The sequence below is a fragment of the Callospermophilus lateralis genome, unplaced genomic scaffold (assembly GCF_048772815.1).
Source record: "Callospermophilus lateralis isolate mCalLat2 unplaced genomic scaffold, mCalLat2.hap1 Scaffold_2730, whole genome shotgun sequence".
In the NCBI taxonomy this organism is placed as follows: domain Eukaryota; kingdom Metazoa; phylum Chordata; class Mammalia; order Rodentia; family Sciuridae; genus Callospermophilus; species Callospermophilus lateralis.
In genome coordinates this window covers 104,953-122,091 of record NW_027513458.1, presented here as the reverse complement: position 1 = coordinate 122,091, position 17,139 = coordinate 104,953, and the positions used below count along the sequence as shown (strand labels likewise).

Sequence of the window (17,139 nt, the reverse complement as noted above, 5' to 3'; positions counted from 1 at the left end):
CATTTGATGCCAGCCTGGATGACTTCCTAAGACCCTATGCTAAAAAAAAAATCCTGGCAGAGTGCCCCTGGGACCCATACCTAGTACCACAAATCAACAAATACATATATGTTCTTTAAACATTCACACACTGATGTGCCAAGAGCCAGCATCAGGGCCTAGGATGATTCCAGACCTGCCTGTGGAGGAAGCAAGTACCCAGCACCACCACACCTGGCCCTGCTGCCTGTCACAGCTGTCAGCTGAGCTTGGCTTGGGTGTGTATAGGAAGGGATTGCCCTGATCATTATCTTGGCATTTGTCCTTGTCTTCACCTGCCTTAGCTCAGCCCTGGGCTTAGTCTAGGCTTTGGTTTTAGTCTTGAACTGACCCTTGGCCCTGCACCTTACTCTGTTCTATATACACAGGCTCCTGTGTACTTCTAGATTTAACTTAAATCTAGATATGTCCAAGTATCTGAAAGAGCCCACCAACCCGTGGGTGTCCTTTGGGGACAATTGTTTGGTAGATCACACCTGTCATCTCACTGGAACATCCAGACAGAACAGCCTTAAAGGCAACATGACAGGAGCCAGCCCCTCCTTGACCAGCTCCTGTCTGCAACTTTCCCTGGAGGGTGATGTTAATACCACACAGAGGATGGGCTTGGAGGCAGATGGGCCTGGGTTATGGAACTTGCTCTGCTTCTTGCTGCTTGGAAAAGTCACATCAAGTCCCTGAGATTCTTTTGTCATTTGGAAACTGGAGAAATCACTGCTCCCTTAGACTGGAGGCAGATGGTCAAGACATCAAGTACGTTGAGCATCCTGCTAGACTCAAGAAAAAGAAGGTGCTGTCACTACTTGAAAGTTGTGCCCTCCACAGTCTTACCAGCAGGATGAAGCCGGGAGCTCCTCCTGCCTTCACACCCTCAAGTCAGCACCCTCACTGGGAGCCTCCTCCCCAGCAGCCTGTAGTTCCTGTCCCCACACCCCCTACTTGCTCTGTGCTCACATTCTCTCCCTCTTCCTCCCAACTTCCACTACCCAGCTTCCCTTGTAGCCTCCAGAACACCCATAAGGAGGCTCAGTCCCATTGCTTGGGCTGGGTGATTGTGCAGAGGCCAGTCCGTCTCCCAGCTCAGGGAGGGCCCAGTCTGGCCAGGAGGGTGATGGTGCCAGCTCTGTGGCCATCCCTGCTTGAAGTTGGCACACAGGCCTGGCCAGGGCACTGCTAGGGATGAAGTTTTGCCAAAGAATGCTTCAGGGCTTCTGGGAGAAAGCCGCAGGGAGTGGCAGGCAGCAGTTCAGGGCTCTGGAGGCACAGGGCAAGTGTCAGAGCTGAGCCCTATGTGGGAAGGAATACTGTCCAGCTTCTAGCAGACAAAGAGATGTTCACCAAAGACCCAGGTAATGAATGCACACAGTATTCCATGAACACATACCTATGGACAAGTGCACACAACCCCATGGTCAAAACTTCAGAAGCAGAAATGTGCAGAGCCAGGGGTACCTTGGCCTAAGTCCATCTAACAGGCAGGTCCGTTCCTACTCCCTTGGCCTTCTCTGCAGCTGCACCATGGTCCTGCCCACTTTGTCCAGCTTCACTGCTTCTTCACCTTCACTCTTTATCACCCAAGTGTTTGCCTCCCCCTTTCAAGTGCTTTACAATTTCTAGAAGTGGACAAGTGAGCAGAGTTTCTTCTGATTGCTTCATCTGCATTATTGAGCCCAAGGCATGTGAGCTTGAGGCTGGGTTGGAACAGTTCCTCCAGCACAGGAGGTCACTGAGCCCTACACACAGCAGAATGGTACACCAGGTTGCCAAGGCAGGCTTTCCAAGGGATACAAAGTCCGTGGTACATTTCTGGATTGGACATTAGGATGGCTGTTGATAGTCACCTGCGTGGAGAAGTCCGAGGCTGAGCAGCAGCAGCAGCAGCAGGGCCAGCGGCGGTGGGCAAAGCCTGGGGGGGCGGACCTTGCTGTACAACCCGGCGATGGCGGCGGTACAGGCAGCGGTGCAGGAGAGAGGAGCTGGAGCTAAAATACAGAGATGGTGAGGTGAGCTAGCGCCAGCCTTGAGAGAGCGAGCACCTGACCCCGGCCAGCATGGCCTCAGCGGGCGTGGAGTCCTGGCGTGGACCTACAGGAGTGGCACGAGCTCTCCAAAACCAGAATCTTATGCATGCTAGTCAGATGTTCTAAATTGTAGAATATTAAATCGATTGTTTTTATTATATCAAAATTCGTCTTCAAAAGCTGTTATACTGAGACACACTTAACCAGGCATATGGCGCATGCTATAATCCCCATGGCTGGGCAGGCTAAGGCAGAAGTATCAGGAGTTCAAAGCCAGCGTCAGCAACTTAATGAAGCCCTAAGCAACTTAGCGACACCTTGTCTCTAGATAAAATTTTTAAAAGGAGGGGATGTGCCTCAGTGGTTGAGTGCCCCTGTGTTCAATCCCTAGTACCAGAAAAGAGAAAAGAAAAAAAGGCATACTTCTGATGAACTAAAAAAAAGGGGGGGGGCAAAAATACATCTTACTATTATACTGTTCCAAGGATGGACCCACATCCTCTACCAACTTTGAAGTGACCTGTGACCCTTGTAATTATCACAGCCACACAGAACCCAGAGAACATAGGGGAGGGGACCATAACCCTCCCAGTTACTCTTTTTTTTGTGTGTGTGTGGCTTGTTTGGGGATCTTTACCTTAGAACTTTGAAGGATCACTTCCAAACTTACAAAGTGGAAGGGAACTGGACACTCATAGATAATAATTAGCTTTCAGTTCAAGTGACAAATGTGCCTGCGGTCCCTGGATCCAGTGCCACTGCTACAAATAAGGTAAGTGTGCTTTCTTTTTTTCCCCTCTTTCTACTCATAACTTCCAAATGTTTGATTCTTCGGACAACTTTCAAAATGTGGTATAAAATGGTTATTCTAGAGGAAAGTTTTTCACATTTTTTAATGTTTTCTTGAAATGCAATTAACAAGAGTTGATAAAGGATTTAGTAAGGAACTTGCTCTGGAATATAAAGTGTGGGTCTAAATTTAAATAGACAATGATATGAAAAATAAATAGTAAACTGTGAAATGGTGTGCTCCTGGAAGAAAATGCAGGCCAATTTAATGAAAAATGTGTGTGTGTGTAGGTGTGTGTGTGTGTGTGTGTGTGTGTGTGTGTGTGTGTTCCAGGCCAATTTAATGAAAAAAAAAATATTTTTTTTTGGTGATGTCTTTTTGAGTGCATGTGTGTGTAATTCTTCTTGAAGAATTCCATATGCAGTTTTATCAGATGACTGAAGTGGGCATTTAGAATAAAGAAACCTGTGAAGCTTAAGGCAGTGACCCATAAGGAAATTCATTTTTAAAAAATATCTTCAGTTGTAGATGGACACAATATCTTTATTTTATTTATTTATTTTTATGTGATGCTGAGGATCAAACCCAGTGCCTCACACCTGCTTGGCAAGTGCTCTACCACTGAGCCCCAGCCCTAGCCCCATGGAAACACATTTTATTGGTGATTTGGAAGCTATAGTAAAATGTAATAGCTATCAGCCAAACTTCTCAATGGCAAACCCATAATGGTATTTGTTCCTAACCTTTTGGTGACCAAGGAAGTTACAAATTGTATATTGCATAAAGGGATATATAATCCCCATGTAATTTCGGGCCTTGGGTTAACAGTTTAAGTCAGGCTAAGGGAAAAACTGGCAAAATTAAGTTAAGCTTACCCTGCCTACTGTCCACTGTCTATAGCCCATGTTTATTTATTTTTAAAGCCCAACAGCAACTTCCAGGCACCAGTGTCTTCCTACAAATAGGTAGAGAGGAGCTATCAATAGGGTTTCCAATTGCCAGTCAATGCTAGTCAAAAGGGTTTCTACTAAAAGAGCGTCCCAAGTAAACCACTTCCTTCCCTATTATCCTAACCACAAAACCATACATATGGCTTTGTATGTAAAGCAAGATCATCTCATTTGCTTTAACTTCCTTTATTTATTATATCTATTCATAAGCTGCTTCAGATTAAAATACAATTGGTGAGCATCAAGCTTTTGAGATACTTATGAGTATCTTTTGATTTTGGGACACCTTCCCTTGCCTCTAAACATATGTGGCATATTTTTAAAACAAATTTTAATTATTTGACTTGGCATTTTATGGAGGCAATTTTAAACACCTGCATAGATATCTGCATAACCCAGGGATTTGTATTGCACTGAGTTAATTCTAGCTCCTTACCTCTTTAGGAAAAATTTAATAGCACCCATCACCACCATGCTCCCAACTAGTCTTTATGTCAGATTACCTCGTAGCCAGCTTTTCCTTACCCTAAAATTGATCATGAAAACATAATTGATATTTATAATTCCTTCTTCTACACCTATTCCATGTTTCCTTTATTATCACTTTAGCTAGATTCATCCTTCATTCCTAGGGAATCTGAATCCTCATTATATTTCCCTTTATTGGGTTACTGTAATGGTTTCCCATTAACATTTACTTATGACACCCCCCACCAATCTCCTGGATATCATAATGATCTCTTCTTTCTCATGATGTAGAAAAATGCAAATTTCCATTATTAATTGGAGTTGAATTGCCTCTGGCAATATACTAACCCACTTGTTTATTGTTCAGTGACACAAAGAACTGCCAACTGGTAGATCTGTAGAATCATTCCTTCCTTGGGAATTGTATCATATACTTCTTGTGTGCCACTTGAAATTCTCTCAGCCATTATCTTTTACATCAGACATGGCTGAAGTAAGCAGTTCTGCCAGATTTCAACCACCAGCCTTGTGTATGTAGTTAGCCTGACAGCATTACCTCAGACATGTTCCACGTGCTTCTGGTGTCCTGCCATTGGGTCTCTCTGATTCCATGGAGGGAATATCATGGAAAACCAGCTCAACTCTCACACTTGCAGAACTGGTAAGTACAGGGAGTTAATGCCAATGAGTCAGTTCTTACAGGTGCTGAATGATTATGAATTTATGCCTCAGTCATCACAGAGCCAAGTTATTGAGTAGTATATCTTGTTCCCTATTTAATATCCCTCTATTCCTTACTTCGCACAATCATATACAATTCTCAAATTACTTGCAAATAAGATTTTGTCTCAGCCTCTGCTTTTTTAAAAAATTATTTACATCACAGGCTATGACAGAAAGTAAGATCTCTAATCTTCAAATCAACAAAGCCCAACACTGTGGTTGTGAGAAGCAAAAATTCTGTGTTATTTGGCTTAATAATGAGAGATGTCCTGTTACCATCCCTTTGATTACCAGACCTGTGAATCATGTCTATGGAAAAAACAGCACCAAAATGGATTTCTGGTTCAAATATATATCATATTCTATAAGAGACTACAATGACTTTTTTGTTATTCTGTTTAGTACTTTGTTTCCAGCATTTGAAAAAAAAAATGCTTGACATAGAGTAGATTCTCAATAAATATTTGAAGCAGTGCTTTCTTTATGGCACACATCTAAACTCAAATTGTCACCAGCTGGCCAGGCTGGCAAGATGAGCTGGGTTCAAAGGAGCTGGCTGTATCAATAACTAAGAAAATGGTGAAGAAACCTGTAGCACATGAACATGAATTTCTAAGATCAAAGGCAGGAGGGCTCAGTGACCCTAAAGGTCAGCTCCATGCTGGGCAGTGCTGGAAAGAGCAAGAGAGCGAGCACACCCGAAACTCCACTATTTATTGGGGAGAAGACATTCAATAGAATATTCCACCCAAATAAGGCAAGGGGTAGGGTTTCAAAAGGTGGAGTCTTGCTTGGTGATGTTTTGTGGTCAGCAGATTGATTGACATCTTGGCAAGTCACACCCATCTCAGTTGCTGTGTGAGATCACAGGCTGAGAGAAAGGAAAGGCACATTTTTGTCGCACAATGCCAGACCAGTCTTCTCATACATTCAAATGTGCATAGCTCACACACACAGCCCATGGATGGCTCGTGACACCAAATGATACAGAGAAGATAAGCATAGGCTCTGCACCAGATGACACACAAATACATGAAGTGTTTCATATTTTTCTGAAGAGACAAACATGTCATTAAAATATAAAAAACAGGTTTGGGTTTTAAGTAATAAAATAGAGAAGCATTTTGGAATGAAAAATGGCAGGCAGGTTAGTATGGCTAAGGATTGTGACTAGTGAAAGAACCTAAATACCTTGCACTAGAGTTCATACCTTGTTACCAGTTCTTAAAACATTTTAGAAGCTATCACTAGTCCATATCGCTTCATCTGTCTATTATCCCATAGACCAAGGAGAGAGACCAATTGGGATATGACTGCAGTAGCCTGTATGAAAAGCAGAAAGAGGATGGGAAAAAGGAAGGAAAGTAACATAAAATAAATTAGAAGGAACAGAATTGAATGAAATAAACTGATACCAAGTAAAAGGAACACAGGATGTGTTACCTGCCATGTCTGTTGAACTGCGATTGAAGCTATGTCAGGTTAGATGCCTCCATAAAAATAATTGACTTTTATAGCTTAAAACTATATTAAGCAACCATCTTTCAAATCCTTGATTTAACTGTTTCCTAGTATTTTATACACAAGAGGAACAGAATAAAATGTTGTTATTTAAATTAAAAAAAAAAAGATGAAGTAATTAAGTGAACCACATAGACCAGCAGTTCCAGAACAGCATTTAATAATAATACTGAAGAGGAATGGTACTGATAGTGAGAATGCCTTTAGTGATACCCACTTAAGTGAGACACTGGCTTTGGGCTACTTCAGATATATTATTATCCCATGTTGAAGAAGCACCCATCTATTTCTATTATAGTGAGCATTTTTATCTGACATGGTCACTGAATTTTAGCAAATGCATCCTATCTTTGAAAAACTATTTCCACATTTTCAAAAGGACTTAAATATTTTAATTCAAGAAGTGAAATACAGAAAGACAGTTGCTCCATAACTATACAAATAGTAAATTAAACAAGATAAGAAAATGTTTTAATTTATACTATTTAAATTTCATTCATTACTTTAGGATAATAACTCATCTCAACATCTACAATTTTAACAAGCATCTGGGAAGTTTGTTTAGTTGTTGTTCAGAAACAGATGTTGGCCTGATAGAAACACATTTGAAAACATTCTTGTTCTGGTCATAGTTTCCACTATACCTATGAACAATGCCTCTAATCAGTCTCAGAAGTTCTCCTGTTTTTCAAAACATAAATATTTTTTTAAAAAGTATTACTTCACCTAAATTTTATATTTTAACAAATATACACCAGAATCACTCCAACTCTAAAGTTTCCTCACTTGAGTCAGTGCCCCACTGCTGACAAAGACTATGACAGTCATATATGGATGCCCTGCACAGAGTAAAGACATGAACTTGGATAGGGCTTCTTACAAGACAACAAGATGCTGCTTCTTAAATAACTTAATAATTCCCAATGTAATGGCACAAAAATTATCCACTCTTCTATCAGACTATCAGAGTTCCACTTTCAGTACATGGCAGAACAGGTGGTTCACATCAACTAACTCCCAGCTAAGAAGTAGAATAGCTGGATAAAAAAAACTGTTTAAAATCCCCTGCATAGGCATCAGACATATCAAAGCAGTGAGGAGTTATATAAACCTCATCTGGGAGAGCATGGAAGTTCAAGATGAAGCCTGATTTGGGGGTGCATTCTCCCTTAAGATATCTGCCAACTACAGAAAGGTCATTTACAAGGAGTGAGCAGAGATTTTAACAGTCTTAGAGCTGGGAAAACAAAAAATGGAGTCTGATGACCTTAAAGAAAGAGATTCTAGCAAGCACTCCCGCCCCACCCCAGGTTTAGGGTTAGAACCAAAACAAAGCTACACATTTAAGAGGACTAGTTAATTAGAATAAAAGACCAGAAATCTCCAAATCCCCTCAATCATGAATAAAACTGAAGAATTCTGAAGTTGCTTTCATTAAAAGGTCATTAAAAGCAGTTAAAATAGAGGGAAGGACTTATGATTTTTTTAAAGACTACAATAAAATGAAGAATTTCCCTTCATCAAAAGCCACCAGTGAAAAAGCAGATCATGGAGTATGAGGAAAAATATCTGCAATAAATGTTAACAGAGAACTTGTACCTAGAACAACTATCTTCAAAAAATTCCCATAAATCAATAAGAAAAAGACGTAATGCAATAGGAAAAAAAGCAAGAGACTGAAACAGACTTTGAAAAAGAAGATATCTAAATGGCCAGTAGGTATATGAAATGGTGCTCAACAACACTTGTCGCCAGGCAGAGAAGTGAGATAACACTAAACTTACTGAGGGAAGCTACAATAAAAAGAAAATACTAAGTGTTGATAAGAATGCAGAGAAACCATGACTATCCTACACTCCTTGTTGGAGTGTGAACTGATACAATCCTTGGAAAATCCTTTGACAATAACCACTGTATTAGCTCTGTAATGTGACAGTTTTATTTCTACAGATAGACCAAAGAGAAATGCATGCATATGCACAAGAAATATATACAAGAAAGTTCATATTCATTATGTTTATTATTCATAATGGCAAAAAACTCTTCAACTATCCCAAATGCCCATCAACAATAAAATGAAATTCTAAATTGTGGAATATTTGCACAACCAAATATCTACATAGCAGCACGAATGAATGAACAATAGCTACATGCAATAACATAGATGAATCCTACAAATATTGTTGAGTGATAACCATACATTTAAAAAATGATATACCATATGATACTATTTATATAAAATTCAAAAGCAGGCATAACTAATTTATTACATTAAAAGTCAGAGTAGTAATTGCTTTTAGGTAAGAGGCAGTTAATGGGAAGAGGTTCAATGGGGCTTCAGAGGTGATGACAACATTTTGCTTCTTAACATGGGAAGTGTTCACTTTGGTGCTTTATTGTGGTATACGATTTGGTTTCGTGAACTTTTCTGTATATGTTATATTCAGTAACAGGGTTTTTAAAAATGCTTAAACTGGAAAAATAAACATTCAAGATATTAAAATAATTAATATGACAATTACTATTTCTTGATCACCTACTGTGTCAGGCACTGTGTATTTGTTTTATCGTTTCATTTCCACAACAGCCTTTCAAAGCAGGAATTCACCTCCCCATTGCAGATTTTTAAAAACCGGAAGCTCAAATAGTTTGAGCAGCTTACTTATGTCATAAGGCTGGTAAATGATGAAGCACACTAAACATTGGAAACCAAGTATGATTTCAGAATTAAGGCCAGTTTCAGAAAATAAAGTCAAGCCCTTTTACAAAACATGTAGGACTTCAAGGTCTCCAGCCTCCTTTAGGATCTATAGCCTTATTTTTCACCAAGCCTCTTGCTTATATCTCAGGCCATTCCTGCCATAACTTCAGAATCCCTATCCCCAACCCCTTCACTTACTAACTCTACACTCTGGTAATTATATACTACTTGTAGCTCCCTGAACAAGTCAGACTTTCTCATAGCTTCATGCCTTTGCATATGCTGCCCCCTCACCTTAAAATGCATCTTCCCCACCTCTTGCCCTACCAACACTTTGGCTGAGTTGGCTCTTATGGGTTCTTAAATATCAAAGGTAATATAAGTGATGATCTCCTTTGAAAGTCTTTCTCTGATCTGGCCCACCCTTCTTATCTACATGTGTAGCACCCTACTTGTACCTCTGTCATACCACAGTGTAACATTTATGTATCTGTCTTTCTATATGAGATTAGAAATTCTAGGAGAGAAGGAGCCATTTACCACTTATATTTACCTTTCACTAAAAGGTCATTAAAAACACTTAAAATAGAGGGAAGAACTTATGATTTTAAAAAAGGATTACAATAAAATGAGGAATTTCATTTTATTGAATGAAATTCTTAATAAAATGAATTTCATTTTATTAAGAATTCAAGGGTGTATCCCTTGCACCCAGTGCAGTGCTTGGCACACAGGAGGGTCTCCAGATTAGCTAAACAAATAAACAACTTTAATATCTGAACTAAAAGCAAACAAAATGTTTCAAATACTAAACAAATGGAATTTCTATTGCCATGAAATTATGGTCTGCATTTTTGTTTTGTTGGCATAGGCTTTGCAAAGAATCCTTTGAGAATTTCATTAAACACACAAGACAGAATATTTTTCCCATCTCTCATAAGAAAACTCTTTGAATAATATGGTCCAGGTGTAAGAGCTGAATCAAGAACAGCTAAACCACATTGAAATAAAGGGAAAAAAATAAATGTTGGAAATGCAAATAAATGTAACAAAGAAGCTGATATTTAAATAACTTCCCACATCAACCTCTTATAGTTCAATTAACAGTGATAAAGAAGACAGTTTTTAAAAAAGAATGATATTTCTGAAACAATGTCGAAGAAAAAATCCAAGCCCTTTCTTATTTAGAAAGAGATTACATGTCAAGTTCATACAAATGACAATGGTGGGCCATCTGAAGATTTTTTCCATAGACTGTGTTCTCTATAATAGTTAAATCCCCAGACAAGTCTACTGCATTATAATAGTAAGTATATTATTAATAATAACAAGCATGACAGCTTAACGGAAAAACATCGAATTATAATCAGAAGTCATGCATTCTAGTCCCAGTTCTTCAACTAACTAATATTTTGTAATTTCAAGAAAATTGGTTTTAAAATTTGTTTTTATCATATGTATTTAGGGTGTACAATAAGATATGCACATATATGGTATTGGAAAATGTGAAATAATTAGTACAGATAAGCAAATTAACATATCCATCACCTTCCATAATTACCTTTTTGTATATGGTAAGAGCACCTAAGATATACTCTCTGCAGTTTTTCAACATATAATACACTAATATTAACTACAGCCCTCCAGCAATATATTAATTAGATCTCTAGGCTTATTCATCCTACAACACTGAAAGTTTCCCCATTTCCTTCCCCTTGAGCAAATTATTCAACCTCTTTACCAAACTGTTTATCTATAAAATGCAAAGCCTAATCCATGCTTATCTTCATAAATTTTTACCAAGTTACATTGCTTATTCTTTCAATAACTATCTACTTAGTACTGGTAGTAGGCATTTGATATTTTGAGGTCTACTTACATTTATCTTAATAAGATCCAGGTTTTCCTGTAGGAAATCTCTATTGGAAACCAGATCTATTCCATTCTTAGATTTGGATGAGCTTTCTCCCCACGCCTAGATCCAGGGGTGACCTATAAGTCACTTAAACCACTCAGCATATTCCATTCCCCAGATATACAGGTCAGGGTTTCAGTGATAGGGATGTTTCCAGTCAGAAATAATAATACACAAAAGTTCATTTGTTAATTTCTGGGAAAGAGCAACCAAAAGAAATTCATCTAAGAATGTGACAGTGTGGTGTAAGTCAAAATGGGTCAGGCAAGTCTGTCTTTCTTTTGAAAGCTTCTGGACACTGCATTCTTTGACTTCAGACTCCTTCCTCCATCTCAAAGCTGGCAGATAGTATCTGGCAATCTCTCCCTCTCTGACCTTCTGACTTTGACCTTCCTGCTTCCCTTGTAATTATGTCAGGCCCACCCAGAAAATCCAAGATCATCTTTCCTCTGAGATCCTTCATTTAACCATATGATCCAAGTCCCTTTCACCACATAAGCTAATATTCAGAGGCTTTGGAAATTAGGACAGGCATCTTAGGGACCAACACTCTAACTACCTTAGGCACTATCATTAAAACTGTAATTCTTTGAAATACTTCAGGGAGCAGCAAAAATAAGACTTTCATTTCAGAGGAAAAGGACTAACAAGAGATGGAAGTTAAAGCAATGAAGAAACACCATGGCTAAATCTCAAAAACAATACTGGGTGAAAATGCAAGCTGTGAAGTTCTATAATACATAAATCAAAAAATAAATTATTGGAATCAAATGTACTTTATAAAACTATAAAAATCATAGACATAAAAGATACTACAGTAGTTATCTCTAGAGAAGCAAATGTATGGGGGCTTCAAATTTACCTCTGACATGGGCATATGGATATGTATTAAATTCTCTGTACTTTTCCATATATTAGGTTATCTCATAATTTAAGTTAAGTAGTATTTATTTAATTAAAATAATGGAAAAAATATGTTTTGGATCTCTACTTGTTTATCTCTTCATTTTAAGTAAGATCAAGCTCCAGAAACACTCCACAAAACTCTCCCACTTTTAAATGCTAATTTAGAAAACAGATTAATTATAGTGTGGTTATTCTTATCAGTAAAGTATTCTTATTGTTCTTTCAGAGTATTTTATATGATTTAATTTATATTGGGATGAGCTTTGTCCCATTTAAACACTAGATTTACAATAAGGAGATTCAGATTCTACATTCATTTCTGCTAACAAGTTTCATAATTTTAATTAAGTCTATTTTAAGTATTTGCCCCATTTCCTCACACAACTCAAAGAGGATAGATTACCTGCAAATTTCTTTCCAGTTTTAACACTATGAATCAGAAGGATACTACCACAAATAACCAAATACTTAACTCACACAAATCAATGCCAAACCTAATCAAGAACTTAAGAAAATTCTAATAAACCATATTTTCCCTTTGCAAATTTTTCTTCTTCAAGATTCCTTAGGTATTCCTATCAATATTAAAAACTTGTCCAAATACTATGACCCCCACATATTTTTGAAGTATTATACCTATCCAACACTTCAAAGAAGTAGTTTTCTGTGCATGTTCACAACAATATTTCATGCTTTCAGTAACTGCAGAAATTATTCTTAGAGAATCATTTTTTCCTTAAACTATAACTGACATGAGGCTTCCTTTTGAAAAATAAAAACATAACATTAGACAAAATCTTCCTATTTCCTCATCATACTTTTACCTTCTATGTTACGATTCTAGGTCTTTATAAGTAAATGTGTAAGACATAGACATATAAAAAAACTACTGAAAGTTTCAGTATAATTACTTACCCAAATTAAAACCATCAATAGTATACTATAATAGGATAAATCAGGATGCACACAGAGACAATCAAGAAGAGAATTATTTATATGGCATTTATCCACTCATTCATTTGTTCATTCTTTCAATAAGCATCATGTGCCAGATCCTGTGATAGATGTGTGAGTAAAACAATTCCTTTCTCTCATGAGTTCACGTGTGAGGTGGTGAACCAGACACATTCATTCATTCCAAAAGTATTTATTGGGTACCTACTGTGTGCTAAATATAGCTTCTAAGGAAGTAAAGTGAACAAAACCAAAAAGATATCAGCCTCCACTTATTTTATAATCTAAAAAGGGATTTACGTAGTAAATAAAATATAATAGAACATTAGGAATTCACATATTGAAAAAACAGATAGGAGGACAAAAAGAACAGAGATTATTATTTTAGGTGGGTGGTTAAGTGGGGACAGAGAGAATAGCAAGTATAAAGGCCCTTAGATAGAAATCTTTTTGGCGTTTTTGCAGATCAAACTAAGAATACAATGTAAGATACCATTTTTCAAGGGTGGGAGACAATTTTATTTGTCAGGATGAGTTTTGTGAAGGTCACCTGATAGGAGCCTTTTTTGAAAAAAGGTACACTTAACCCCTTCTCCACCTCCTAACCACAATTCTAATATGACTCCTGTTGAAGATTATGTTATAGGGAGCCACTGTTACTAAGGTGATTATGTCATATCATTCTTTTGTTCAAGGAAACATAAAGTTGAAAATCACTATAAGACATGGTATATTGGTCACATGCTATATTGGTCTCCAGAGAAAAAAGAAAAGTGGAATTTACCCTGATGACTTACTTAATAGACTGCTTTTTCAGACATATGGACAAAACAAACATGGGGTACTTAAGTACCCAAAGGCTAACATTAGTATGAAACTATTACCATTCCCAGGCTGAAAGAATAAGGGAAAGAAATAAAATTATCAAATCTTTGAAAGCCAGACTACTGGACAGACTATGTCATGTAGCTCCTTCTATCAGTACATTTAAGTAGAGAGAAAAATGGGAAAACACAGCATCTCCACCCACCCTTTGATGTCCTCCCATGATTCCCATTGGGTGATCTTTAGCAGAAGCCAGCAAGTAAGGGATCCCAGGATGAGGCACAATCTAGATGATTCAGCCTTTTAGGGTACGAGAAGAAGATATGGAGAATCCATTGGGCCAGGGGTGAGACAGGGACAAATAACCAGCACACATACTATATAGAAGACATTTATTAAAACAAGTAGAATACTGTGAATAAAGAGAATGTGAAGCTGAGGTACAGGTATAGAGAAGATATAAACCAAAGCAGGAATTAGAATGCATGCCATGTTTGGAGAACTGTGCAGAGTTTGGAATGACCAGCACATTGAAGAATTAGTGGAATGTGGAATATGAGGCTGGAAAGGTAGAATAGGACCAGATGATGAAGCAGAAATCAGTAAAAAATGGCCTATACTCCAAATCTAACCTGCTGTATGTTTCTTTACACTTATTTATACTGGAACACTGCCATGCCCATTCATTTACACATTGTCTATGGCTGCTCCAAGTTAGAGTGGCCAGAGTTGAGTAGCATAGTTGTATAATTGCAACAGAGATAGTATGGCCCATAAAGCCACAAATACTTATTATTTGGCCCTTTACAGAAAAATGTTTCTGTTCTCTATTGGGGGAAAATATGTAAGAATGACATACAAAAAGTTGGATAATTTCTGAAAGTAAAGAATAAACTGTTATCCTAAATCAATAATCAATGAAACCTAGTATTCACTAGGAAACTCTAAAGCAGTTATGAAAAAAGCAGCTACATGCTAAGAAAATATTTTAGAAACTAATATTCATCCCCTCCAGTGGAACTGGATATTTATGCTAATCAAGCAACATACCAGGGGACTGAATTCAAATATTCTTAACCTTTATAACTTTCTAAATATCTATTTACTTCACATTTTCAAAATTATACATAAGTCACTCATTCATTAATATTTAAATGTTTACCTTCAGAATGTTTTCTTCTGGAATAGCATCCAACATTTTGTTCTTAAATTAATTTTGTTGAAAATTGTGCTTAAATGCCTGTAATGCACTGTTTTGTCTGGGCATTTTGTTGTGGAGCCAGAAACTTTTGAGGAACGCATTTGTTTTGAGTACCTCAATTTTTCTGTGATGAGTACCTTAATGGTTTCTGTGGTTGAGTCTCAAATTCACTGGAAAAGTATTTATTCCATCATTTGTCACTAGGTTTATTCTTTTACATTGAAGGATTTAGTCATTTTTATCCCAAGTTTTCAAGCTGTAAATGTATTAGGAAGAAAGAAGGGGAAAAAGGTAAAACACTTATTTCTGTATACTTTTTTAAATTAAAGGACAATCATAAAAATTTTTATTTATATGGCAATTCCTGATTTACAAACTACTTTGTAACTAACTAGTTTGAAATTACAAACACATCATCACAACAACCCTTCAATAAATTAGCTCTCTTTCCAGATGAGGATAAAGAACCTTAGTGTGCAAATAATGTACTCAAAGTCTTTTATCAAGTTACTAACAAGTTTAGAACTAAGAGAACTCTATACCATATATTTTTAAACTATGCCAGCCTTCACATGATAGTGATTGTCTCCAAGTGGTAAGAGTTTGCTTAGTTCTTTATACATTTATACATCACTACAAAGTAAATTTTTGAAATTAAACTATGGTTTATAAATCACAAGGAAAAATGAATATACACAGGATATATACCTTTTTGATAGATATTTTGTGCTTTTCCTGTGTAGCTAAAAAAGCCTACTCGTCAATCTGTTGTAGTATTTACTAACTACATTAACCTAAATGGAGTTGTATCAACTGATCAGAACATGTTGTTAATGAGGGTAAAATCAGAAGGGTGTTTTCTAAGTAGGCTAGTAGATTTCCAAAGGAAAAAACTAGTACAAGTCACAAATTCTTCCTGAATAATTTTCTTGGAAATATCACCAGTATTATTACAAGAGGGCAATCAATATAATCCATCTCTTGTTTAAGAAAATAATCCAAGAAAAGGTCTAGATTTGCTAGTGACAGGAATAAATCTAGGTTTTATGTGACCTAAAGCTTGTATAATTTGGAAAGTACAGGTGAATAAATTAAGTGCAAAATTAAATGTGAACAAGACAGAATTTTTTAAAAATTACAATTTAAAATATTAAGTTATACTACAAACCTTACAATATCCAGGAAAAATATAGCAAGGTTTATTATTTATTAACTGTCTGATACACAGACTTTTTCCAACATTGATCACCTCCTTTTCTATGACAACAATTTTGTTTCTTTATTTCAGTAGAGAGTACAGAAGTACAATTTTGTCTTTCCTCTCTCATGGCTATTCAAATTATTTTTATTAATTATAGTCTAGAAAGGTTTCTTTCAGCTTCACAATTACATAATAGTTCATCTAACATCAGCAACATTTTTACTCAGAAGGTATTCCTGGTCTGGGAGAACTACAGTCCTTCCACCTTTGTAGTGTGGCCCACACAGAGATGCTGTCTCAGAAGCCAATCTAACTCAGCCATATCCTCAACACCCAACCAGACAACAAAGCCCAAGTTGCAGGGGCTTCTAAGCAGGCAAGCAGCAGTGTCTTCCTTGAATCATTCTTTTTGGAGAAACTATAGGTCCAATAGTCAACAAAGCCCCCAAAGCAAGCTGTTGCTGAGTCCAGGTGGATACGAATGTAGCGGATGACTCTAGGTTAAGATGACACTATAAGGTAAAAGTTGCTGCCTTCTTCTCTGGCCCATGGATGGGGACATGATTTTGAAGGGGACAATGTAAATGAGGTCTTGATGAGTAAGCATCATTAATTTCAAGGGAAATTCTCCTCTGCTAATGAAAACTGTCATACTTTTTTGTCATTTAATTCTTTAATTGGCATATTATAATTACACATAATAGTGGAATATACTTTGTGGCACATTATACAAGCACATAACATTATTTCATTCCCCAGTATCTCTATTTTCTTCCTTCCTCCCCCTGATCCCCTTTCTTTACTCGTCTCCTTTATAATTTCATGAGCTCCTTCTGCCTTTTGTTTTTCTTTTCTCTCTAGCTTCCACATGTGAGAGGAAACATATGGCCCTTTGATTTTTTGAGCCTGGCTTATTTTGCTTAA

At 37.2% G+C, this 17,139-nt stretch overlaps 2 pseudogenes; one reads left to right on the top strand and one right to left on the bottom strand.

Moving 5' to 3' along the window:
• The first annotated feature begins 5,946 nt into the window (after nt 1-5,946).
• Nucleotides 5,947-6,043, top strand: LOC143387000 (U6 spliceosomal RNA; annotated as a pseudogene).
• A 954-nt stretch (nt 6,044-6,997) lies between these two features.
• On the bottom strand, nt 6,998-15,270 carry LOC143637767 (spermatogenesis-associated protein 22-like; annotated as a pseudogene).
• Between the last annotated feature and the right edge of the window lie 1,869 nt (nt 15,271-17,139).